This window comes from Castor canadensis, chromosome 12, assembly GCF_047511655.1.
Source record: "Castor canadensis chromosome 12, mCasCan1.hap1v2, whole genome shotgun sequence".
NCBI classification, from domain to species: domain Eukaryota; kingdom Metazoa; phylum Chordata; class Mammalia; order Rodentia; family Castoridae; genus Castor; species Castor canadensis.
The window spans coordinates 93,349,252-93,374,148 of record NC_133397.1 but is presented as its reverse complement, the minus strand read 5'-3'; the positions used below and the strand labels follow the sequence as shown (position 1 = coordinate 93,374,148).

At 35.0% G+C, this 24,897-nt stretch overlaps 1 protein-coding gene across 5 annotated transcripts in view; it reads left to right on the top strand.

Annotated features, from left to right (window-relative positions):
* LOC109687857 (NBPF family member NBPF6-like protein) overlaps nucleotides 1-24,897 on the top strand; it is a 480,343-nt gene that overhangs the window by 5,264 nt on the left and 450,182 nt on the right. The window lies entirely within an intron of this gene.

Sequence of the window (24,897 nt, the reverse complement as noted above, 5' to 3'; positions counted from 1 at the left end):
AACCAGATATTCTCATTCATTTTGTCCTTTTACTCTTTTCTTATGAAAAACACATTCCCATTGGTAAGAGCTCTCTTTAAATACAACAATTTGAAGAAGTCTTGGTAGGGACAGGATGTAGGGTATGATTCAGGTTCAAAAAAAGCTTTCAGAAAAGATTCTCATAAACTTTGAAAATCATAGTTATTTGCTTTTACTGTTTTTCGCTAATCAAGATAAAATTCACATAATTAAAAATTCATTCATTCCTTTAATTTTCTAGGACATGCCCAAGTTACATTGGTACTGTCTTCCAAGTAGGGATAATTAACCACAATAAAGGAGTTAGACATTTTGATAACAAATGAATCTGTAAAGTAAAACTTTTGCTTTCCCAGCTGCACCCGCTTTCTGTCTCAAATGAATGTACACAATGAATACATAACCTAGTTTGTAGAAAGTGTTCAATACATGTTTGCTACTATTGATATTTGTGTATCATGTTGTATTTTTATTGTCTTCAATGTACTTACTTTAAAGTTGCAATCTGTACCTCATGAATTCATAATTCAATATTTTTTTGTAATATCTGGCTGGTTGTGTATAACATCAAGTTTTGGATCAACTAAATGTATGTAGACTTTAGGACATCTATTTATTGTTAGTATGCCTGCTTAGTCTCCAGATTTATTCTTATTTTTTTAATCAAAATATCTTATCAAAAGTTGGAGTCTTTTGAAACTTTGAAAAACTTATTGTAACTCTTCTCTGTAGCATATATTTTGGTGTTACAGGATAAGAGAACAGAAAAATAAATTTTCATATAAATAAACACTGTGACCTTCACTGAGATTAATTCCTTCATCAATCTATGCATTCATTTATTCACACTTTTATCTTAAAAGTAGTTATACCTAAATGACAATTTTGTGTTTTTTGGTCATCTTTTATTAACTCTCATAGGTTAATCCTAGCAGCTCATTTAAGTGAAAAATTGCAGACCATCAGAGACTCCCCTTTTCTATAGGAAGGTTTCCAATCAGTTCCATTAGGTTCTCCTCCCACCCTCCCTTAACTTACCAAGGTCTTTGTGCTGGCTGTTATGGCTTCTTTCTTGAAGCTTTGCAGTACATTTTGTTTTTCCTTATCTATATTTGACTAATATAGCACTTCAACCTTGCCACCAATTCTGTACTATGATGATGATCATTTCACTTTTCTGCTCAAAATTCTTTAGTGATATCACATTATGCAAAAGACACAGGTCAGATTCCTAAATGTGTCCTAAAAGCCTGTTTGCAATCTGATATTTACCTTTGTTTCCTGGAACCGAGATGAATTTCATCAAGTCTTTGCTGAACCTCAAGATTCCTCTGCCTGGAATGTTTGTTTCACCTTTATTCACTTAACAGTTCCCTTTCATCCTGCAAGATTAATGTCAAGTTTCACTTTATTCATAGTGAATTCTTCTGTAATAGTCTTCCTATGCTATTTGACTTTCCCTGTTACCATATTTTAGTCATTATGTCTTTTGTTCCATGTTGTATCCAAAGATAATCTCCATTGCTTCCATGTTTGTTTCTCCACTGAAACCTTCTTGAGGATGTACATGTTGTCTTTCTTTTTGTACCTATACATAAACCATGTATGTGAGAGGGGAGTAGGGGGTAGAAATTTGACATGAAATAAGCTCTCAGTAAATATTTTGAATGAAGTAATGAATGAAGGTCAATGTTAATTTTAGCAGAGACAAATCTCATGAAGACATAGTTGATAAAAAGTAATTGGAAGTTTATTTCATGATGATTTATTTATAGGTGCTTAATATGTTTTAGAAACTGTTCTCCATCGTTTTTATACAGTAGGCATTATTCCCCCATTTGCAGAGATGGTAATAGATTTAAAGATGCTATATAATTTGCCAAAAGTCATAGAAGTAGTTAACCTGGGAATCCAAGTGTCTGTGTGAATTTAAAATTCATCATGCTTAGTACAATAAACTTTCTGTAGTAGTAAGAACCTAGTAAATATGTTTGAATGAGTACTTTTTTTGTACTAGGTACATCAGCTAATATAAGAATATGTCTGGTATTGTATCATAACACTGCCTTTGGGTAGGAAATTTTTGCCTATATATAGGCATTTTTTATGCATCTTCTACTTAGAAATGAAAAGGTTTTTACTCTAAAATATAAAGATTGTGTGTTCTGTATTACCTCGATAGCATTCTGCTCAAATTTTTTAAACTCAATGAAGATGATATAGGTAAATGTTGATTCTTACATATGTAGAAGTCTATAAGAATGCTGTCAATTTATTTGAAGCTAAGTTTTTATGGTTTCTTCTTGATAACTTTGTCATATTTACACAGTTGTGAAGTTACACCTTTAGATATTTTTCTTCTGATTTTAATTAGAATCAGCATATCATTTTCTGATCAGTAAATGAAAGAATGATAACTTTACAAAGGAGATGTGTTTCAGGCTTTTTAATAGTTAAATGTGACTTTTTAATGCTTGAGGACCACGGTTGTTTTCTATTGCTGTCTTCTCTGAGCTGTATGATGCATTATTATTATTTTCTAAATAGAAATGAATGTGATACTTTTAAAAAAAATTTCAGATACCTTGAAATAACTAATATTTTAGAAATATGCCCATGATTTGTAGGGTTTGGTTTTTAATAATACCCCAGATTTCTTAGATGTTCCATGCATAGTTTTTCCCTTTTTCTTTGTATGACCGTTACCAGACATGTAACTTGTCACTGAGCCCTGATTTTTGATCCACTCCATTGATTTTTATTGTAGTTTATTTATTGTGCTTTTCTTTTCCTTAGTTTCAGTTTGAGTCTTTTTCAGGATTTCTACATCTTTCCTCTTTCATATCCTGTACTATTTTCTTAATTTCTTTGGTCAATTTGGTAGTATATTCTTTGAGTTCTTTCAAGCTGTTTATTTGTATTTCCTTTAAATTTATTCAGCATTTTTTTTACATGTCCTCTTTCACTTTGCTGATTATTCTTGTAATCATGCTTTTACATTCTTTGTCTGGACTTTTCTTCCTTTTCACTGTCCTTCATGTCTGTTACTGTAGGGTTGTTGGCCTATGGAGATGTTGTATTGCCTTGGTCTTTTCATATCTCTTGTGTTTCTGCATTGAGGTTTACATGTGTAAGGTCGAATTCTTTCTTTGGAAGTTTTAATTATAAGTGGCCTTTCAGTTGAAGCATTCTTAGTGTTCAGGCAGGACAATGTAGTGGTAGTGTTGCAGTATAGTTTCTCACCACCAGACTGTGGAATAGCTCTGTAAGAAAACTTTTGTCCACATGACCAATGCACCTGTCCTGGTCCCAGCACCACTCCCATAGAGTCTCTTGTGTATAGGTTGGTGTTATATGTGGGTTGAGGGCAGGGCTTGTAAAGGGTTAGTTGTCCACTTCCATGCTGTTTCCACCTTAGAAGCTTCTCTTCTTTCTATATTGGCAGCCACTTCTGGCCACATGGTGCTTTTCATTCTATGGGCCAGGAAAGTTCCCACTTGCTACTCTAGTCATTCCCAGTTGTGTCCTATGGGTAAACACATGTGTAAACCCTAGTGTTCCTGTATTGAGGGGAACAAATAGCACACTGAACACTGCACTGGTGGTGGAGAACTGAGGGACTCAGGTGCTCTGTCTGTAGGTCTTAGTTTTTTCAGAGGCTACCCACCAGTTCGCCACTCTTGTGGAGGGCTTAGCTTCCCCTCCTTCCAGGAGTTTTGGGACTGGAGCTGCAAATTATTTCTTAATTTGCCCTATTACCTTTCTGTTTCATGATATTTTTCACCATCCTGATCCTCTTTATATTTCTTGGTACTCTTTGTTTCTTTTGCTCTTCTGAATGTTGTCTCTCCTTTGCTACCAAGGACTCTTCTCATTCATGGAATCTGATAGTGAAAGCATCTACTCCTCTGCCATCTTTCAGAGCTCTATGAGTTAGTTTTTAATACGCAGCACACTCAACTAGGGAAATATGTATGGATTTTATTTAAATCACATTGGGAATTGTGGCATTCTGAAATATTTGGAGGTGTAAGAGAATTATAAATTATAAGTTATTAAAGTGTTTGTAAATTTTAAGAAGTACATGTCATGGGTTGCAATGCTGTTGTTACTTTTTAAAGTTAGTGCCTTAAATTGGGAAGATTTATACTAAACATTAAAATATTCTTTCTTTTGCCTTTATGTTTTCACATTAGTGTTTCCGTTTTTAGTGTTATGTTTTATGTTAGCTGTAAGCAACAATTTGAAATTACCCTCCTTAAAAGATCTTTTTATTCCCAGTCATTTTTAATAACCAAAGTAATAATAGTAATAGTCCTATCATTTTTATGTCAGAGTGATATTGCTTACAACTGTCTTTTAGCCATTTAGTTTTTATTTCACTAGCCCTAGAAATGAAATTGCAATAGTGTAGCCATTTTTTCCCTACATGGGTCCATTGGTTAGGTTTGAGTTCTGATTCTGCCATATGTTGACACTGGATGGAAATCATTTTATACTTCATATGTCATTTTAATGTGCAGGCAGCTTTCCTTTTTAAGATATTTACTTTGTCCATATAAAATATTTGAAGTAGTTTTTTTCCCAAGCACTAAAAGAACATACTAAGTGAAAAACAGATAGTAGTATGAGAAATAACAATATAAATAAAGGTAAAAAGTCAAGAAATAGAGATATGGGAAGTAAACATCCAATGTTATTACTCTCCTTAAATTTCAGATGTGATCCCATCCTTTGTTTCAAATCATAGGTAACACATATTCAGTTGCAAGGAGGAACAAAATAAATACAGTTAATTAGTTGGGATAAGGTAAAGTAAAAATGAATGTGAAGCTTGTACTGCTTCATCCAATCACTCTTTTAGTAGTATTACTGTTTATTATTTAAGTTGGATACTTGTCATACGTGTAGGTATGCAACACTAAACAAAATGGACAAACATTCTTGTATTTATTAGGGGTGACTGTAAATCAGAGTCTGTACTACCATGGGAGAAGATGTATAATAAACAAAAGGATAAAGAAAAGCATAGGAGGTAAAGTTGATGCTAGTCAAGTTGGGTATCTGGGGAAGAGTTTTCCAGGTAAGTGGGAGAGGAAAGGTACAGGGTGTTATCTCCAGCTTGCTTGGTAGATTGAATAACACAGAGACTGTGTTTTCCTGTGATTTAGATAAAGGAAGCAATGTGGAGAGTATTATGAGATGAATTCAGAGAGTAACTGATGACTGGTAGTGACTTTGATTTTTATTCCTGAATTAGAGGGAAAGTCATTGCATAGTCTGGAGTGCCCTGGCCTGATATCGAAAGGATCACTCTGGCTGCTGTGTTAAATAGGTGACAAAGTTGGCAAGTTAGAGGTTATTGCAACTGTTTTGATGAAACATGATTATAGCCTAGCCATGGATGATAATAGTGGAAAGTGTTGCGACTTAATTATAGTTTTGATAAATTATGTCTATATAAACCAAGACCTGCTCCTGGGAACATTTTGCAGGTAGGATATTATATCACTGGCAATATGGGATAAGGGCTCAGAGGCTATTTAGAGGACTAAGACTTGTATCTTCTGTATTATAAAGCACTTATTCTTTTGAGATGTTCAAATAATTTGTTTTCATATCCCTTAAATCCAGAGTCTTTCTAGATATGACTTGGTGTTGGTCATTCTGACTTAATTTCTCAGATATGTGGTGTGCAATTTTGTAACTTTTTAGATTTCAGGAAAGTGGGTTTTTTACACTATTTAGAATTTTATTTTTTTGCTTTGCTTTTCTTTAGAGACTTGACTATACATTTCTGATCTACTTGTCTTCTTTTTCCTACTTGTTACTTTTTCTTAAATCTTTATCTCCATTTCTCTCTTAAACCTTACTCTAGATCCAGGTCCGTCATCTGCCACTCCCTTGGGAAGATGGCCTCCTCATCCTGATGGGGCTTTGAGTCTCAGTATACAGAAGGTCTCTATTGTGGGAACCCTCCTTAACTTTCATGTATTTAGAAACTTTATTCCAGATAACAACCCACATCCCTAGTTCTTGCCCTTTCAGATGGATGTATTATCACTTAGAATTCTGATTTTTCTGAACTGGTTAGGTTTCCCTTAGAAGGATGCCAGATTCTTCTTATTGTGCTCATGCTGTGACATATTGTAGGAAGCTGCCTTGTTCTCTGTCCCTTTTCCTAATGCTGGTGTGATTATCTTCAACTTCCTATTCATCTTTGGCATGTCAGGCAAAGGAGCTGTCTTACGTGGATACCTTTTGCTTGGGCTGCCTCTTCTTTGCAGAGATCTGATTTTCCTGGCTTTTAGACCTTGTTGGGGGTCCCTGTGTGGATATAGTTCTCAGTTAGCTCAGGGATTTGCCATTCCTACTGGCCTCCCACACCCTTAGTGTGGGCTTCTACCTTGCTTAGTCCTGTCAGGTAGCTTTGTGAATTGTTATAAAGGGACTAGGAATAGAAAGAGAAAGAAGGCTTCATTTACTTGTTTACAAATTAATAGCTTTATTGAGATGTAACCTACTTACATACAATTGATGTGTTTAAAGTGTATGAAAATAAAAATATCTGGATTTTTATAGATCGTGCTGAATCTATAGATCACTGAACAATGTGAAGTCTTCCAGTTCATGTGTATTGAATGCCGTCACTGGGGTTTTGTAATTTTGTAGTTTTTTTTATTATAATTCCTAGGCTTTTGTTAAATTGATTTCTTAGTACTTTATTACTTTTGTTGCTGATGTAAATGTAATTTTTATTATCATATACTAAAATATTATGCGAGGGGTTTCACTGTGATATTTCCATTCATGCAAGTATTGTCCTTAGATCATATTCACCCCCTCTATTACTCTTTCATATCTTACTTTTGAAATTTCCTAAAAATTTTTATGTGGTTTTATATATGTCCTTTTTGGGGGGTATATTACTGGTGTTTGAACTCAGTACATTGCATTCGAAGACAGAAATCCTTCTGCTTGAGCCATACCTCCAGCTCTGCTTTTTTGGACTTATGGTCTTGCTTTTTGCTCAAGCCAGCATGGGCCATGATCCTTCTGTTTTACCTTTCCCACAACCAGGTGGAAAATACCACCTGATGTGACAGGTGCGTACCACCACGTCCAGCTTTTTCTTTTGAGATGAGATCTTGCAAACATTTTTGCCTGGGCTGATCTGGAACCAGGATCCTCCTAACGTGAGCCTCCCATGTAATTAGGATTACAGGTATGAGCCACTGTTTTCTGGCTTCATTATGATCATTTCATTCCTATATACATACACAGGATGTATTTTGATCATATTCTTTCTCCCCACCCTCTCTTTTCACCCTCCTAACTCTTGCTGGTTCCTCACTCCAAATATTCTACTGTATATGTTTATATCCTTCATTTATTTATTTATTTATTTACATTTAGATTCTGCAAGAGAGAAATCAGGTAATTGTCCTTAAGAGTCTGGCTTGTTTTGCTTAACATGATATTATCTAGTTCCTGCAAATGATGTAATTTCATTCTTTTTGACTGGATAATCCTCAAGTGTGTATATATACCACATTTTCTTTATGTAGTTATCTGTTGATGGGTACCTAGGCTGATGCCTTAACTTGGCTATTGTGAATAATTTTGTAATAAACATGAGTGTGAAGGTATATGCATTGTATGCTGACTTATTTTCTTTTGTGTAATATGCCCAAGAGTGGTATAAAGAATCATATGGTTGTTTTATTTGTAGTTTTTTGAGGAACTTCCATGTTACTTTCCATAGTGGATGCTTTAATACACATTCTCACCAACAGTATGTAAGGGTTCATTTTCTCCAACATCCTGCACAATGTTTGTTCTTTTCTTAATGATTGCCCCTCTTGACTCAGGGGAGATAGACTCTCAATGTTGTTGCTTTAAAAAAAATAATTAGCATATATTAATTGTACATAGGGTTTTCCTTGTGATATTTCCAGACATGTATATGCAGTACTTTGGTCAGATTCACCCCCTCTACTACTCTTTCTTATCTCCCCCACCCCCATTTTAATACAATTTTAACAGTTTTCATTATTCTGCTTTCATACATGTGTATGAAGCATTTCAATCATAGTCACCTCTTCCCATCCTGTCTCTTCACCTTCTTCCTCCCCCTACTGGTACCCACTTCAAAATGGTCCCCATTTTTTAAAAAAGTTCTAGATTCCACACTTGAAAGAAAACATGTGACAGTGGTATTTTTCAGTCTCACTTATTTCACTTAACATCATGACCTCTAGTTCAATTCATGTTCCTGCATATGATATAATTTTATTCTTCTTTATGACTGAATAATAATACTCCATTATGTACCCATAATACATTTTCTTTTTTTTTTTGATGGTTCAAGTTTTATTTCTTACAGTATATAGAACAGTGTTCATTTCTCAGTAAATCAATTTTAATGGGTACCTAGACTGATTCTGTAATTTGGCTATTTTGAATTGTGACATACACATGCATATATGCAGCTTTTTGTATGCTGCCTTACATTTCTTTGGATATATGCCCAGGAGTGGTACAGCAGAATTATATATAGTTCTGTTTTTAGTATTTTGAGGAACCTGCATACTGATTGACATAGTGTCCTCACTAATTCACATTTCCATCAGCAGCATATAAGTGCCTTCCCCCCCATTCTTATCTGCATTTGATGTTGTTTGTCTTCTTGATGATGGCCATTCTGACTGGGGTGAAATGGAATCCTACTGTCCTCAGGATTTACATTTCCTTTATGGCTGGGGTTGCTGACAGTTCTTCATGTTATTTATTGGCCATTTGTGCCTCTTCTTTTGAGAACTGTCTCTCAAATTCATTTCCACACTTACTAATTGTACTGTTTGTTCTTTTGATGTTTAATTTTTATGTATTTTTGCTGTTAATCCTGGTCAGCTGAATTGAAAAGATTTTCTCTCTTTCTGTTGTCTGTGTCTTTACTCTGATCATTATCTCCTTTGATGTGCAGAAGTCTTTAATCTGATGCAATCCCATTTGTCAGTTCTTGTTCTTATTTCTTCACTGTCTACGCCTGTATCTTGAAATGTTTCCCTTAGGTGTTTCACAGTTTTAGATCTTATATTAAATTAAAGTGTTTGATCCATTTTCACATGATTGCTGCACAGGGGAGAGATAAGGGTGTAGTTTCAGCCTTCTACATGTGTGAATATCCAGTTTTTCCAAAACCATTTGTTAAAAAGGCTGTCTTTTTTCTCCAGTGGTATCTTATCCTTTTCCAAAATTAGATGGCCACAGCTGTGTGGGTTTATTACCAGATTTACTATTCTGTTCCATTCATCTTCATGTCTGTTTTTGTACCAGTACCATGCTGTTTTTGTTATTGTGGCTCTGTAGTATAATTTGACGTCTGCCATTTCATCCTTGAGCATTGTAAGTTCAGAATTCCTTTGGCTATTTGGAGATCTTTTATGTTTCCAAATGAATTTTAGGATTGTTTGTTTTCCATTTCTGTGAGGAATGACATAATTTTGATGGGAATTACCTTGAATCTGTAGAATGCTTTTTGTAATATAACCATTTTCATAGTATTAGTTTTGCTTGTCATGATCAATGGAAGGGCCTTCCATCTTTAGGTCTCGTTTCTTTTTAGTGTGTTCATTGTTAGTATACAGAAATGCTACTGATTTTTGTACAGTGAATTTGCATCCTATTTTCTGAAAATACTTACCAGGTCTGAGTTTTCTGAATATATGTGTGTATATATATAAATTTTTTTTAAGTATTGGTGATTGAACCCAGGGCCTTACAGTTGCTAGGCAAGTGCTCTGTCACTTGAGCTATGCCACCAGTACATATTGAATATGTGTGGAGAGAGTGGACACCCTTGTCCTGTTCCTGATTTTAGAGGAAATGCTTTCAGTTTTATGTAAATGAAGTTCGATGTTCAGAGTTTTCTTTGCTAGTGAATAGAAATACAGGTGATTTTTAAAAAGTTATTGTTTGCTCATTTTTACCTTTTGCAAATATATTTGAACAAATACCTAAAACCATAAAAAGTATGCACATACTAATGGGGTGATGTGTAGACTTTGATGTATGTATGCATTGCTTAATGCTTATATCAGTTTAAACATTTATCTCCTCGAACATTTATCATTTCTTTATGTTGAAAACTTTCAAAATTCTTCCTTGTAGATTTTTGAAATGTACAGTATCTTATTTTCATCTATAGTCTCTGTACTATGCAATAGCACACCTGAGAATCTTGTTCCTGTGTTACTGTGACTTAGTACCCAAATTTTATATAGAGTTTTAAAAAATTGCTTTGAAATCAATCAAGAGACTAAAAAATGTTTTAATTCCATCTTTACAGTTGCATAATTCACTTTAAGCATGCTCTTTGGCTTTCATGTGGATTTACATTATTTTCTGAAGTGACTTGCTCTTGTCATGAAGGAATTCTTTTTTTTCCCTTTAAAGTGGGTGAGGCACTAAGATTCCACCTCACCTCTGTTAGAATAGCCATCATCAAAAACACCACTAACAACAGGTATTGGCAAGGATGTGGGGAAAAAGGAACCGTCGTACACTGGTGGTGGAAATGAATGCTAGTGCAACCACTGTGGAAAAAATTTGGAGGCTTCTTAAAAATCTAAACTTAGATCTGCCATATCATGTGGCAGTCCCATTCCTGGGGATATATCCAAAGGAATGCGACACTTGCTACTCCAGAGGCACCTGCACACCCATGTTTATTGCAGTGCTATTCACAATAGCCAAGTTATGGAAACAACAAAGATGCCCCACTACTGACAAATGGGTCAAGAAAATGTGTGTTTATACACAATGAAATTTTACTCAGTCATGGAGAAGAATGAAATGTTATCATTTGCAAGTAAATGGATGAAACTGGAGAACATCATTCTGAGCGAGGTTAGCCAGATGGAGAAGACAAAAAATTGTATGTTCTCCCTCATATGTGGACTTTAGATATAGGGCAAATACAGCAATGTTGTTGGACTTGGGTCACATGACCAGGGGAGAGCACATATGGGAGGTATGGGGATGAGTAGAAAACCCAAAACATGAAAGCATTTGATGTTCCCACTGCAGAGGAACTAATACAGAAACCTTAAAGCGACAGAGGTCAGCACGAAAAGGGGATCAGGAACCAGTGCAAAGATCAGTTAGAGATGAATCAACTTGAGATGTAACACATTTGTACATGGAAGCAATGTTAGGAATCTCTCTGTATAGCTACCCTTAACTCAGCAAAATTGCTTCGTCTTTCTTATTTTCCTTATGTTTTCTCTTCAACAAAATTAAGAGATAAGGGCAGAACAGATTCTGCCTGGAAGCGATGGGGGAGTGGGGGGGAAAATGACCCAAATAGTGCATGCACATGTGAATAAATAAATTTAAAAAAATGTTGCAAAAAAAGTGGGTGAGGTACCATCTGATTATTTCATAATCAGTTTATTTACGAAGGAGTTTTATAATCCTTTTGGATTTGAAGCATAAATTTTATGAATAGAAGCTTTTGGTTGAATTGTTTTTTTTTTTTTAGCAATACTGGGGATTGAGCTCAGTTTGTACTTGCTAGGTAAGTGGTATTGATTGAATTTTTCAGCACTTTCTTTTTTAAAAACATTTTTATTAGTATATGATGGGTATACAAGGGATTTCATTGTGACTTTTCCACATATCCATGTTTTATACCCCAATTTGGTTCATCCAAATGAATAATGGAGGATTAATCTCCCTGCTACCACATTCCCCTTCTTAAAGTGACTTGATAGTTTTCAGTGTCCATTATTCATACCTGTGTAGAAAGCACATCAAAAATATTCACCTGCCTTTACCTTCTTCATTTATCCTTCCCTTCTCACTCTCCTTTCCTCTTAACGTGACCTATTTTATATTCCTGTCCTTCATTGTTTGCTTGTTCCTTATTCAGTGGGGGTTTTCCCTTAGTGTTTTGACTGTAAGTATATGGTGTTTAAGGCAGTCTAACCCCCTCCACTACTGTTATTGCCTATGCCAATATGTTCCAGTGTATTTACTACTCTTTCTTGCAATTGTTTCAAAGTTTCAGGCCTTATATTAAGGTGTTTGATCCATTTTGGACTGATATTTTTATGGGGTGAAAGACATGAAACCAGTTTCAGTCTTCTACTTACATATATCCAGTTTCCTCAGCAACATTCACTGACGAGATTGTGTTTTCTCCATTGTATTTGGTCACCTTTGTCAAAAATCAAGTGGTAATAGCTGCTTGGATTTATATCTGGGTGTTCTATATGGTTCCACTGGTCTTCATGTCTGTTTTTGTGCTGGTATTATGCTGTTTTTAATGCTGTTCTTCTGTAGTATAGTTTAAAGTTGGGTATTGTGATACCCCCAGAATTTGTTCTTTTTGCTCAGTATTGCCTTCCTATTTACAGTCTTTTGTGTTTCTTTATGAACTTTAGGGTTGATTTTTCAATCCCTGTGATTAATGTCATTGGAATTTTGATGTGGATTGCATTGAATATGTAGATTTTGTTTGGTAGTGTAGCCATTTTCACAGTATTAATTTTGCTGGTCCATGAACATGGGAGATCTTTCCATCTTCTGATGTCTTCAATTTCTTTCTAAAATGGTTTAAAGTTTCCATTGAAGAGGTCTTTCACATCCTTTGTTAAGTTTATTCGTAGGTTTTTTTTATTTTCTGAGGCTATTGTAAGTTGAGTTGTCTTCATAAATTGTTTTTCAGTCTGTTCATTGATGATATATAGAAAAGGGTCTGATGTTTGTTTATTGACTTTTTTATCCTGCTACTTTGCTGAAGTTTTCTGCATATTTTTTGGTGCAGTTTTTTGGATCTTTTAGGTATAAGATCATGTCATTTGCAAATAGGGATAAATTGACTTCTTTTCTAATTTGAATGCCTTTTATTTGTTCTTCCTATCTTATTGCTCTAGCTGGGAATTTGAAAACTGTGTTAAATGGTGAGAGTGTTCAAAGAACACACACTTGTCTCAGTGCTCATTTTAGAGGAAATGGTTTCAGTTTTTCCTTACCTAATATGCTGTTGGCTATTGGTGTCCTAATTAGCCCTTATTATGTTGAAGTAAATTCCTCCTATACCTAGTTTTGTCACAGCTTTTATCAAGAAAGGATATTGAATTTTGTCAAAGACTTTTTCTGTATCTATTGAGATACAGATTTTTGTCATTGCTTCTGTTTATATGCTGTATTACATTTGTTGACTTGGATATGTTGAGCCATTCCTGCATCTCTGGAATGAATCTGACTTGATCATGGTATATGACCTTTCTGATTTGCTGTTCAATTCTGTTTGCCAATATTTTATGAAGAATTTTTGCATCTACGTTCATTAAAGAGATTGGTCTATAATTCTCTTTTCTTTTTTTTGATGGTTCTTTTTCTGGTTTTGGGATGAGTGTAATACTGTCTTCACAGATTGAGTGTGATAGTGTTCTTTCCCTTTCTGTTTCATGGAAATATTTGAGAAATGTTGGTAGTCATTCTTCTTTAAAGGTCTGGTAGAATTCTGGAGTGAATCCAAGAGGTCCTGTGATTCTCATTTTTAGGGGACTCTTAGTTGCTGTTTCAATTTTATTACTTGCAATTTATAAACCTCTTGGTTCAATTAAGTTGATTGTGTGTGTCTAGAAATATATCTACTTCTAGATTTTCAAATTTGAATCTAGATTTTTGAAGTATTCTAATTGATGCTCTAGTTTTCATTGGTGTTGGTTGTGATATCCCCCTTTTCATTTCTAATTTTATTAATTTGGATTTTTTTCTTTCTCATTGTAGTCAGGTTTGCTAAGGATTTATCAATCTGGCTTATCTTTTCAAAGAACCAACCTTTTGTTTCATTGATTCTTTGATTTTTTTTTTTTGGTCTTTATTTCATTGATTTCAGTCCTTACTTGTATTTTTTCTCTTTTTTCTTCTGCTTTTGGATTTAGTTTGATGTTTTTATTCTAGGAGTTTGAGATGCAGTAGTAGGTCATTTTTACATAGGCATTCATAGCTATAAACTTTCCCCCTAGCACTGCCTTTGCTGTATCCCATAGTTTCTGTTAGGTTGCATTTTCAGTTTTAGATTCCAGGAATGTTTTGATTTAATTCCTTGTTCTTCAGTAACCCACTGGTCATTCAACCCTGTGTTGTTAAGTCTCCAGGTGTTTGTGTATTTCTGCTGTTTCTTTTATTGTTGTGTTCTATTTTTATTCTATTGTGGTCAGACAGTATTCCAGGGTTTCATTTCAATTTTCTTGTATTTGTCTGGTTTTACTTTGTGTCCAAAAATGTGATCTATTTTGGAGAAGGTTCCATGGGCTGCTGAGAGAAATGTGTGTTATACTGTTACTGGGTAAAATACTACATAGATATGTGTTATCATATGCTCTATGATGTCATTTAATTCTGAAGTTGATTTTTTGTCTGGATGACCTGTCTATTGGTGACAGTGGAGTATTGTTGTCCCCACTATCACTGTGTTGGGGGTCTATCTGTGCTATTAAGTCCAGTAGTGTTTGATTAATGAAGATGGGTGTAACTCCATTGAGTGCATAGAAGTTAATAATTGTCATTTCCTCTTGATATTATTCCTTTCATACTATGAAATGACCTTCTTTGTCTCTTCTAATGAAGAGATGGTTTGAAGTCTACTTTCTCTGATATATGTACAGTTACTTCTGCCTGTTTTCTGAGGCCATTTACTTGGAAAATATTTTTGAACCCTTTCACCCTAAGCCAATGTTTGTTTCTGTCTGTGAGATGAGTTTCTTTTGAACAATGACTCCTTAGGTCTTCCTTTGTAATGCAGCTTGCTGATCTATGTTTATTGATGGGGGAGTTCAGACCATTAACATTCAGTCTTTATTGAGAGGTATGTGGTAATTCCTGCCACTTTGTTTTCTTTGGTGTGTTTCTGTGTGGGTGCACAATTACTTATGTACTCATCTCCAAGATTTAATTATTGCCATCATTCATGTCTGTGTTTATTTTTATCTTCCTTGTCTAAGATTCCTTTGAGTGATTATCTTCTGGATGCTGGTTTAGAAGTTATGTATTACTTTAGTTTCTATTTAACATGAAAGGTTATTGATTTCCATTTCAATTATGAGTGAAAGCTTTGCTGGGTATTCTCATTTTGAAATTGTTTTCTTTCAGTGACTGAAATACCTGATTTCATGCCCTTCTTTCTTTTAAGTTTCAAGAAACCTGCTGTTATTTTGATGGATTTCCCTTTATAGGTTATTGGCAGTTCTCCCTTATAGCCATCAGTATTCTTTTTTTTGTTCTCTGTGCTTGTTGTTTTAACTATAATACTCCATGGTGGTTCTGTTTTTGTTATGTCCGTTTGGTGTCCTATACCTGAATGGGTGTCTCTTTCTTAAGATTTGAGATCTGTTTTTTGGCTGTTATTTTGTTGAATACAGTTCTTATTTATCTTGTACTTCTTTTACTTCTTTAATGCTCATGATTTGTAGGCTTGATCTTTTAATGGAGTTGCAGAGTTCTTGCATATTTCTTTCATAATTCTTCATGTTTTCTTTATGTATATGTCTCTATTTACTGTTGTATCTTTTTTGTCTTCAACTTCAGAAATTTTGTCACTGACCCGGGGGTGTAACTTAGCAATAACAAATCCATGGATTAAATGCCCAACCAGTTATTTACATGAATATAAAGCCCTTGGCAGTATTACGTATATATAGAGGGTTATTGTGGGAATAAAAGCTGCTTGCATAGATTAATACTTAGGTAGTTAAAATAATGGCTGTAAAAGAGGTTAGGAATAACAGGAATAGGGAAGAGTGAGAAGAAGTGTAAGGTATGGAGGCTACAGGTTAATAACACTAATGTGTGTAAAGGTATAGTTCAGTTGTTTTGGTGGGGTTTCTATTGTCAGGGCTTGTAGCAGAATAGAAAGCACTGCAGTAATATATAAAGATGATAGAATAAGTACTTGTTGAGTGATTTGTAAGGAGGAGATAGGGAAAGTGGGGGAAACGGGAGAAGGACAAGGAAAAGAAAAAAAAGTTAGAATAAAAAGTTAGCCAAAATGAAAACTCAAGAAAATGAAAAAGAAAAAAATTTGTCAGAATTTCTTCCTCCTTGTGGAGAGTAGATTTCCTCTGTATTCAGTGAGTACACTGGAAGCTTCCCTCTAATTTCTGTGCTTTTAGGTATTCCCTCTGGGTGCTTTTCCTGTGCTACTGTATAAGCCTGCATCCCTTTAGAAAGGGGCTTTTTCTGGTGTCCTGCCCCTCTTGAGGATAATTATGCAGGACTGGGTAGCAATTCATGGTGCTCTCCCTACCAGGCTGGTTTGAGGTTGCTCCACTCAGGCTATTTAGCCACAGGTTCCTCTTTGGTGAGGCAGTCAGGTTCAGCTTGCTTGGGTAGTCGGGTTCTCCAAGGTGGTTGTAGTAGCTGAGTATCAAGCAGTGGCCAGGATGTCTCACTGGACAAACCTGGGAGTCATAAATCGGTTTGTTCAGGTGAAAGCTCTTCTCTGGAAAGGCCTTCAGTTTCAGTTGACTACTAGGCTTCCCGGAGGTGGTTTACTGAGGTATTATTTCCCAAAAGCTGGACTTAGGCTTGGCTAACATGTATCCATGCTGTCTTTTCTTTGTATAGAGAAGTACAGGGACTGAGCCACTAGTCACAATACCTGTCCCCTACCATGTAGGGTAGGAGATTTCACTCTGTTTATTAGGTCATAAAACTTTCTCCTGGAGGGGTGCAATCAGATGCCCACAAGCTGATCTGGATTATGCAGTATCCTCCAGGACTGAAAGTAGCAAACTCACCTGAATGGATTGGAGGCACCTCTCTCTGGTATCTATGGGACTTAGGTTGGCAAACAGCCAGGGATTCAGTGCCAGGGTGGCGAACATTCTCTTTCTGGGTAGTCCTGGACTTCCCAGACTCTTGCAGTCCTTGTGTTGATTTTTAGAACTACAGATGGTCTTGGACTGATGGCTACTTTAGTTCAAAAACAAACAAACAAAACAAAACAAAAAGGAGAAGCCATGCAGTGGCTTAGAGTGTTGCTGGCTGTGTCTGTGTGTCTGGAGCAGGTGTTCCTTTTAAAAGGTTTATTTAAAGTTTGGTTGTTATAGATATGGTTTGCCTAAATCTCTATACACCTATGTATTAAATTTAGCAAAGTAGCCAGACTACCTACCCTTGCCGCCATGATGCTAAAGTTAGCTTCCAGAATTGAGGGACATCAGTGTTCTGGGATCTATCAGAAATCTGCTTTCTTGGTCTCTGTTTAGAAGTCTTAAGCTATCAAGAATTCCCAGGTCAAACTGACCAGAAATACAGCCACAGTTGTGCCAGACTTCCTCACTGTAACAGTCTAAGGGCACAGCTAGTGCCAATCAACAAACCATTTGAGTCTGTGGATTAATCTGAAAGTAATGTCTTATCAAATGTATTCTGTATGCTTATTATAGATAATGTTCTAGATGATAATGGAGTAGTCTATGTTAAAAAAATCTGTGTTCTACTACTCTTCTAAGTATAATTATGACAGAATATATCTTTACCTTGTTTTGTCTTTCAAAATAATTGGAATAACTTTATTGAAGTATAATTTCCATACCATAGGATTAGTTTTTTTCAATGTACCATTTATTTTTGGTGAATTTACAAGTTATTCAAAGATAGCTATAATCCAGTGTTAGAACACTTCTGTCACCACAGAAAGATCTTTCATGCTTAATTGTAATTCCTCATGATTCTCATCCCATTCCTGTTTATCTATTTTATGTAGCAATTTGTCTTCTGAAAAATCCAAGAGATACAATCAAATGAATATGGAAATTTATGTACAGACATGCTTATTTTTATCTTTATTATAATTTTAAAGTCTTAGAAATACCTAAGTACCACAAGCAGGAAAGTGATAAGAAATTATTACATTTATTCAATGGATTATATGGTTATGGTCCTCTAATTACATTGTAAATTTTTTTAACCTAGAAGTGCTAGAATACGTCTGCAAACCAAAGAAAGGCATTATAGCTTTTGAATCATCAACTCAAAATTAATACCAGTTTTTCTCCGCAAAATGTTTTATTATATTATATTCCCATAAAATGAGAATATTAAATTTCATCATTCCAATGTAAGCATTCTGAAGAAAGTGAAAACAGAGGTTTTGCTCCAGACAGTGGAATGCACAAGCATGTCAGGAGTGATAAAATGAATATATAGAAAAGCTACGTTTGTTGTGGTTTTTAGCCCATTTTGTAGTATTTCATTTTAGTGCCTATTTTTAGAAATGAGGTACCCAGAGTTCTTAAACATAAGAGTACTAACACTGTCTTCCCCATTCAAAGGAAAGAATGAAAGAAAGGATGAGAGAGGAGAGAGAGAGGAAGGGAGGAAGGAAATTAATTAATTTAGACATTTAGACTAATTGGGGCAAAGGATAGTAACCAGCTGCCAAAGTGGAGAGACACATGCAGTGTTTTACAGAGTACTGTCTATGTATAGAAAGCAATAATTTTCTTTTTTCATTTTTATTAGCATATATTCATTGCACAGTGGGGATTCATTGTGGCAGTTTCCAATAGCATTACATTGTACATTGATTAGATTGCCCCATACACCCCACTGAATGCAAAGGCAAGAGGTTTCATTGTTCTATTTCATGTATGTATATGAAGCTCATTAACTACATTCCTTCACCTGCATCTCGTTTATCCCCCTTCCCTCTCCCACAAGTACCTCCCATTACTGTACCTATTTTACAGTCCTCTTTTATTTTTAGTTCAAAGTCAGTGGCCAAAGAGGTTTCTCAGTGTATCCCAGCTGTGAATATATTTAACTTGTCAGCTCAGTCCCCTCTGTTGGTTTCCCTTACCACTTCCCTCTCACACCCTATTGTTCAGCAGATTTCAGTACATGTTGTTATGTCCTGTACCCGCAAAGATGTAATGCATTTCAATATTTTTTACTGTTTTTCTTTTTTCAATTCCCTCCTCGCCAAAGTGCTATAGAGTACTTCTTCTGTTACAAATATGTTCTACATATAAGTATGTATATGATCATGTTTATTTTTGTGTATACGTGAATCTTTTGGATCTGTCTTCCACATATGAGAGAAAACACAGCCTTTTTCTTTCTGAACCTCTCTTATGTCACTTAACATGATGTTCTCAAATTCCATCCATTTACCTTCAAACCACATAGTTTCATTCTTTCTTCTGGCTGAATAATACTCCATTATGTCTATCTATATCTATATCTATATCACATTTTCTTCATCCATTTTGAGTTGAAGAGCATTTGGGTTTTTTCCATAGCTTAGCAATAAACATCTGTGTTCAAGTGTCTCCATTGTATCCTCACTTATATTCCTTTGGATGTATGCCTAAGAGTGGTATCACTGAATCAGATGGCATTTCTATTTTTAGTTTTTTGAAGAATCTCCATACTGATTTCCATACTGGTTGTGCTAATTTACATTCCCAGTAACAGTATATAAGGGTTCCTGTTTTGCCACATCCTGGACAATATTTGTTGGGTGTGCTTGATGATAATCATTCTAACTGGAGTGAGATGAAATGTTAGTGTAGTTTTGATTTGTATTTCTTTTATTCTCAGGGTAATTGAGCACTTCTTCATGTATTTATTAGCCATCTGTACCTGTTCCTTTGAAAAGTACCTATTCAGTTCATGTGCCCATTTCTTTACTGGGTTGTTCATTGTTAGGGAGTTGAGGTTTTTGAGCTCTCTTTAGATTCTGGATTGTCCCTTGTCAGAAGAGTAGTTGGCAAACCCATCCTGTGGGCAGTCCCTTGAGTCTAGTGACTGTTTCTTTTGCAGAAGCATTTTAGTTTGTTGCAGTCCCATTTGTTCATCTTTTCTCTTATTTGCTAAGCCATTGGAGTTCTATTTAGGAAGTTATTGCCTGTGTCTGTATGTTCCCGTGTATTTCCTACTACTTTCAGTAGTTGTTTCAAAGTTTCAGACCTTATATTAAGGTCCTTAATCCACTTTGAATTGATATTTGAATAGGGTGAGAGACATGGATCTAGTTTCAGTTCTCTGCTTGTAGATATGCAGTTTTCGTAGCAACATTTGTTGATGAAGTATCTTTTCCCCATCATGTGCTTTGGGTGCCTTTGTCAAAAATCAGGTGGGCCTAGCTTCATGGATTCATATCTGGTTCTTCTGTTCCATTGCTCCTCATGTCTGTTTTTGTGCCAGAACCATGCTATTTTTATTGCTATAGCTCTGTAGTAAAATTTGAAGTCAGCATTGCTCCTTTTTACTCATTATTGCCTTGGCTATTTGAGGTCTTTTGTTCTTCCATATGAATTTTAGGACTTATTTTTCAATCTCTGTAATTAATGCCATTGGAATTTTGATGGGGATTGCATTGAACATGTAGATTGCTTTTGGTGACATAGCCATTTTCACAATATTGGTTCTTTTAATTTAAGACCACTGGAGATCTTTCCATCTTCTGCAATCTTCCTCAATTTCTTTCTTCAGTGGTTTATAGTTTTCATTGTAGAGGTCTTTCGCTTCCTTTGTAAAGTTTATCCTCAGGGTTTCTTTTTTGGTGGGGGCGTCATCATAAATGGAATTGCTTTCCTATACTCTTTCTCAGTCTGTTCATTGTTCATGCATAGAAAAGCTACTGATTTTTGTATATTGTCTTTGTATCCTGCTACTTTAATGAAGATATTTATATCTGTGGGTTTTTGGTGCAGGTTATTGGGTATTTTAGTTTTACTATCATGTCATGTGCAAATAGATATAATTCAACTTGTTCTTTTCTTGTTTGAATTCCTTGTATTTCTTCTTCCTGTCTTACTGCTCTGGGTTGGAATCTCAAAACCATGTTGAATAAGAGTGGTGAGAGTGGACACCCTTGTGTCATTGCTGACTTACAAGGAAATAGTTTCAATTTTTCCCCATTTACAGTCCACTCAAAATAATAAAAGTATTTTGGTAATCATTAGTACAAGACTTTCAGTTCCAAATTGATTCTGTTGTTAGTTCAGTATGAGGCAAAGTCTATTTTTATTTACATGTTCATACTTAATGGTTGCTGAGTTTCTCAAGACAGCCTTATATTTGCAATGAATAAAGAGCTCAGCCTCGCTGAACAAATACAAAGAAAAATATTTCAGGAGGCAAAGACTGTAAAGCAGGAGATTTTACCAGTAGTAGAAAAAAAGAGTTTTATCATTATACTGAGTCCACAGGGAGACAAAAATCAAGGAAAGTGAGACAGAGTAGTATATTTTAATCTTAGGATTGATTAGGATTATATTGTTATGAATTCTGAATTTTCCTTCAGTAAGGAGAAGTAGTTTAAAATGACTAGAGGAAAAACCAAAGTGATTCTGTTAGGATTAATTTTCTCATACAGTTTTATAATTCTGAGAACACTTATTGGATCATTTCTGTGCTTAGAAGGCTGTTGTAAACATTATGAAAGATGCAAGACTGTAAATTACCTGTAATGAATTTATACCCATGAAAAGACAAAACCTATATGAAACCTGAACAAAGTGAAATTAACTGATCTTTTAATACTGATATAATCCATAATTACTAAATTTGGTGGGATCATGGTGGGGGTGGGAGTGGGGTGGGGTAAGTATTGTCATTGTAGTAATGCACCAGGAAATGCTTCATAGAGAAGATAGTGTTACAGCAAGGCTCATTTAGTTTTTAATTTTATTTTGGAAGTCTTTATATGATATTTTTCCCTTCATTGGATAAGAATCTGGTTTCCTCAGTTACCTCTCATGAATTCATATAAGTGATAGTAATGTGCTTTTTAAAATTGATTCATTGGTGCCCTTTAATTGATTTCTTTTTCCTTAGGGGATGGTAACTAGAATTTGCAAAAAAACCCTCTTTTAAAATCCACTATTCACTCACAGACTTTCTGCTTGGTTCAGTTTAGAAGCACTTTCTATGACTTCTGAATTTGGCAATTGATGGAGTAACTGATATCGGCTATATGCCTACCCTTATAAATAATTATAAACCTGGGGAAAATGTGTAAAACAGCATTGATCAGTGCAGTTAGTACAGGTCTGAGATTCTTGAGAGCAAGAAAACATTTAAGATGAGCCCATGTTTATCTGGCTCTCTGACTGGAACCAGTATTTTTACTGAGGTACCAGGAGTTGACCTGACACAGCAGGGTAATCTTGCTGAGTTCAGGAGCTTGAGGTCAGAATTCAGTATTACTGAAACAGCAAGAACTTGTGGACATGGTATTTTGGAGGAGCGAGCTATTGGGGAAGGAGAGGTCTTTGTGAGGGTTCGCTGTGTGTCCTTGTCAAGGAACTGTAGATGTACAGGGTGAAAATCTATGAGTCCTAGGAGAGAACATCTACTGTCAACATCAATTGTGAACTTTCAGCCCAGTGAGAATAGTTTTATGGCCACATTCACAAGCATTGTGTAGTTATTGTAAAAATGAATGACAGTAGTGGGGCAGAATTTGCAGGATATTCCTTTACAGCTAAGTCACTTTGTCTAATCAAATTCTTTCAATAAATTACATCTTTTATCTCTATAATATTGGTTGATCTTATAATTTAATTTTTATGAGCTCCAAACTTCTAATTTTGTAGATATGGTGATTTAGAATTGGCATGTGTGTTAACTCAAGTGTGGAAATCAGCAACAAGTCAGAGAAACTTGAAGGGTTTAAGACAATTTCTCTTTGGGTGGTTATTGGACTTGATTTCCCCTACAGAATTTAAATCTCCAGGAGTAATGCTGTTTATTGCTTTAAAAAACAAAAACAAAAACCATAGTTAGCCTTTATCATGACACAAAATTAGTAAGCAACAAATTATTAAGTAAATACTGCTGAGGTGAGTGAAATACCTGTGGCAACACATACAGTATTTTTTAAGTGATCTGTTTTTCAATAAGTAAAGGCCAAAGTGTAGTATGGTTGGAATCCCATCCTATTTATAATTACTCTCGGTCATCTTTAGTAATTCTCTGAAATGATTCAGTGTATTTAGATGCTCTATTGTTCTTTGGGATCCAATATTATTTTATATTACATTGATTCATCCTACTCAGTCCCGTGAATATTGATAGCAAACATAAACTAGACATTTGATAGTTAATGACTAAAAATGAAGTAATTAATTAACTTATTCGAGAAGCTTAAATTCAATCCTAAAGTGACAATTTCTTTTATATTTTTATCTGGGAATGACACCATAAGTTAAATAGAAACTTCATTTTCCATTGAATTGGACAAACATATATATTGTTTGCAAGTAACATAACCTTTTTACCTTGAACTTTTTTTTTTAAAGAACATATGCAGTTAAATTTGGTAGGCAATATCAAAAAAAACAAGCGTTCCTCATTGTGTGTCTTAGGAAAACAAATTCTCTGGAGTAGTATAGAAATTGTTTTCTGTATATCAAGCAAAAGTATACTGAGAGATGTTATCAGAAACAGTGTGGTGCAGTAGGTAAGTGGTCTTTTAATTCAAACACTGTCCCATTGTGAAATACCTGATCTTAGATGTTGGGGATGTAGAAGTAGTACATGAATGCCCAGTGCCATGGCTCATGCCTGTAATAGTAGCTACTTGGGAGAGTAGCAGAGATTAGGATTAGGATTGCAGTTTGAGCCCAGCCCAGGTAGAGTTCATGGCAACACCTTCACAGCCCAATGGCTGGGTATGGTGGCACACCTTCCCATCAATGCCGGGAAGCACAGATAGGTGGATTGTGATCGAGGCCAGCCCAGTAAAGCCAAACCTTATATCAAAAGTAATAACCAACACAAAAAGGGCTGGTAGAGTGGCTCTAGTGTTGGAGCACCTGCCTAGCCAGTGTGAGGCCCTGATTTCAAACTCTAGTGCCTCCCAAGAAGAAAAAAACAGTAGTACATATTAACTGAGTACTTATTATTATGTCTAGGTTCCACTTTTAAAAAGAAACTTTCATTACCAACTTAGTCATTTTTTCAAAAGCCCCATAACCTTATGTGGCTGTTCAGTGTCAGCACTTCATTCTCCCTGAAAAATATAAAGGAAATATCAGTGATAAATTATATTCTAATAAAAATATTTAAATTATGCTAGCTCATATAATTATATTCTGCTGCTGATGAGGATGAAAGAAATTGATTACCTTTCTCAAGATCATAGTGTTAATAAGGAGATGAAAAGAGTTCTAATCCTAAAAACCTGACTGCAGAGTTCTCACTCTGAACTATAATGGAATGCTTTAGAATCACTTTATTGTTGGTGTCATCCTGAGTTATGATAAATTTCATAAACTAAAAATGAATTTCAAGTGATCACTTAAAAGAATTTTTGTAAGTATCTAAATATTTTTCTAGGGAAGTGATCTTTTAATTTTTTTGTGACCCTAATGCAATTTGAACATTCATTTTTAATTGTGATTGATAAGGTTGTTTGGTAGACTGATGGAATATAAGTTATAAAAATTTAGGGAATTTGATAAATCACGTATGCCAACAATCCTATCATGCTTTAAGACTCCTCATGTCATCAATTGTGTCCTGTTTTAAGGTTCATCTTATACTATGAAAGTTTATGACTCTTTATTTACTAAACATAGAAATTCATGTTTTTTTTCTTAACACTTAGCCAAACTATTGACTAACTGCAAATATTTCAGCAATTAACTTGAATTTTATAGCCCCTTGATAATTGATCAGTTCCCTTATGGTTAAATGGTACATGGTGGAGTCTTACTTAATACTATTATCATAAAGCAACAAAATTACCTAGAAAATTTGAATATTTCATTGTTCATATTTCCCCACATAGTTGTCCAAATATTGTCCATACTTCCCCACACAATTACAAGTGGAGTAAAGTCC